We start from the raw sequence: 3,379 nt of genomic DNA, 5'->3' as shown, positions 1-3,379 counted from the left end.
TCGTTCTATTTTTGTCGTCTACATAGACACATAGAGCTAACAGGTAGTCTGCTCTCTGCAACGATTGCACCCGGAGGGGTGTCGTCGGACGCCGTTGTCCATATTGGGACAGGCGATTTTGTGAAATAAGCAACCATCCGGCCATTGGTCTTTGGTTTTGTTTGAGACCGGATGCGTAGCTACTAAGCGTTTTTGTGCCTAGTTTATCGGCCGCATGTCACTTGGACGTTGAATTCACTACTAAGTTTCGAACTTAGTTGGTTTATCAAGTAATCTATCTAAACATTGCCCAGACGGAATAGTAATTATAAAGATAACAACATAATTGAAAACAAAGTCTAATTTCTCATTAATAGACTATTTGTTTACAAAAAATTTACAATTATTAGAAATAGTACTTTTTCTTAACATCTTTATAATTATTAGAAATAGTACTTTTTCTTAACATCTTTAAAATTTACAACTCCAAGTTCTAGGCAGGCGTCTTCCGTCTGGGGTTTCCAGGCGGTAGGTGCCATCCCTAACATCTTCATAGATCCTGTAGGGGCCTTCCTAATTGGGAGTTAGCTTTCCAAGCTAATTGGCCCTACAAGGTGCCTCCATTTTTCTTAACACGAAGTCGCCAACTTTCAAAGGGCGCTTGTGTACTTTCTTGTTGTAGGCTCTCGTCATTCTCAGACGGTATATCTCATGACGCAGGGCAGCATTGCCCCTGCGTTCCGGGAGGAAGTCCAATGCCAGCCACATGACCTTCTAATTTTCCTCTTCATCGTAAAGCATTACTCTGAGAGTAGGCTCGTAATGTTTGATGGGCAAGACGACTTCAACACCGAATACCATGAGAAATGGGGTTTAACTGGTTGCCCCTTTGGCAGTTGTCCGGACGACACATAGGACATGAATCAATTCTTCTGCCCATAAGCCACCAGCTCTTTCAATTTTCTTTTTGATGCCGTTTGAGATAAGTTTGTTGAAGGCTTCAACTTGGCCGTTTACTTGGGGTCGGTCGACTGATGCAAATCAATGTGTGATCCCTTGATCTCCCAACCAAGTCTTAAGGTAAGGCGTTTCAAACTGAGGGCCATTTTCAAACACCATAGACATAAGTACCCCAAACCAAGTGATGATGTTCTTCCAAATGAAAGAGATGACATCCTTTGTCTTGATGTTCTTGACCGCCTCCTCCTCCACCCACTTAGTGAAGTAATCCAAAGCCACCAAAATATAACGCTTTCTGCCTGGTGTAGGCGTATAAGGACCCAAGATATCCATGCCCCACTTAGCAAACGGGACTAGGCTGTGGATTTCCGTCAGATCAGTAGCCGGGCGGTGAATAAGATTGTCAAACCTCTGGCATTTGTCGCATTTCTAAACCAACTCTTTGGCATCTACCTCAAGAGTAGGCCAAAAATAATGCCGCCTGGCTCTGACGGCTAGGGACCTGCCGCCTATATGGGAGGCGCGGTATCCTGCATGCAACTCTCGAGAACTCCTTTCCCCTTTTCTGGAGAAACACACTTCAATAAAGGTTTAAGGAAACCCGCCTTGAAGAGCTCTCCGTTTCTCATCTCAAAGTTTGCTGCTCGTTTCTTCATGACGGCTACAATTTGTGGTAAATCAGGGAGCGTGCCATCTCTTAAATATGCCCGGATGCCATCCATATTGGTAGTGCTTCGGTCAAGGATTCCAATGGGTTCTTCTTATATACTTCGTTTTTCCAGAACTTCCCAAAAGACTGACCGAGGCATATCACAGTAGGCGAAAGATGCCTGTTTGGACAATGCATTCGCCTGGTTATTGTCTGACCTGGCACTTGACTCAAACGGAATTCTTCAAGTGCCCCAACCTCTTCTTTGACTGCTTGAAGATATTTGATCATAGCCGGATGAGTTGCCTCATATTTTCCCTCATACTGGCTTATGACCAATTGCGAATCAGAATAGGCATCAAATTTTGTTGCCCCTGCCGCCTTACACATACGGATTCCGGCTAGAAGGGCTTCGTATTTCGCCTTGTTATACGAGGCCTAAAACTTAAACCGTAGTGCATATTTAAATTTGTCCCCCTCAGGAGACTCATATAAAATTCCTGCACCATAACCGTTTTTTGTCGAGCTTCCGTCTACATACACTATCCAAATCTGATTAATGTCAGTCGGAGGAATCAGTCGTGTCATTTCAACAATGAAGTCGGCAAATGCTTGACCTTTCACTTCCTTTCTTGGTTCGAAAGTGATTTCTAGACTTTGCATTTCAATAGCCCATTTCAACATTCTGCTTGATAACTCCAAGGTAGACAGTGGCCGCTTGAGGGGCTGATCGGTGTAGATTACAACCGAATATGCCAGAAAATAAGGCTTCAGCTTTTGAATGCCATATATAAAGCAAGGCCAAATTTTCAACCATGGGGTACCGGAGTTTAACATTGTTTAGTACATGGCTAATGAAATAGACCGTGAGCTGGATGTCGTCTCACTCAGCAAGGAGAACAACACTAAGGGCATGGTCTAAGACGAATAGGTACATGTATAACGTCTCTTTGGGAAGAGGGATAACAAGCCTTGGCAAAGAGTGCAATTGTTCTTTCAACTTTTGAAAGGTCGCCTCAGCATCATCCCCCCATTCAAATCTAGTCTTCATCCTGATTTCTTAGAAGAAGTAAAGGCATTTGCCGCCAGGCAACCGGTTAGTCTCTGTACTTCCTTAACAGTGCGGGGTGACATCACGTCAATAACCGCCTGTATCTTCTCAAGTTTAGCCTCTATCCCTCTTTGATCAATCAGGAATCCGAGAAACTTCCCAGACACAACACCAAAGACGCATTCCTTGGGATTTAACATAACCTTATGCCGCCTGAGGGTGGTGAAGGTTTCTCGGAGATCAGCAAAATGATCCGTATGTAGCTTGGATTTGAATATCATGTCATCAATGTACGGCTCCACATTCCTCCCAATTTGATTAATGAAGATTGCATTAATCATCCGTTGGAATGTAGCCGACACATTCTTCAAGCCAAACGACATCACAGTTGTAGACACCCAAATGTGTCTCCCCAAAACCAAACTCAGTGATGAATACCTTTTATGTCATTTGATTATCGAACAAAGCGAAAGCGTGAAAAGTCTAGTGATGAGTATGTTTTTATTAAAATATCTCCTTTCTGTTTTTGAAAATATTTCTTTTCTTACCTTATTTTTGAAAAACTTGCATTCCATTTTAGTTTAGTCCATCATAAGGTTCCATAATGGTGTAGTTTGATGGGGCTTGAAAAGACCTTTCCAACGATATATTATAAGCCCAATTCTGATGAATAATGAGGAAGTTATGGCCAAAATACTAAACAGGGCCCGTTTTGGTTTTTATATGCGGCCCAATGATCT

This window comes from Chenopodium quinoa, unplaced genomic scaffold, assembly GCF_001683475.1.
Source record: "Chenopodium quinoa cultivar QQ74 unplaced genomic scaffold, ASM168347v1, whole genome shotgun sequence".
Lineage (NCBI taxonomy): Eukaryota > Viridiplantae > Streptophyta > Magnoliopsida > Caryophyllales > Amaranthaceae > Chenopodium > Chenopodium quinoa.
The sequence above is the reverse complement of the archived record's forward strand: the minus strand, read 5'-3'. Positions refer to the sequence as shown.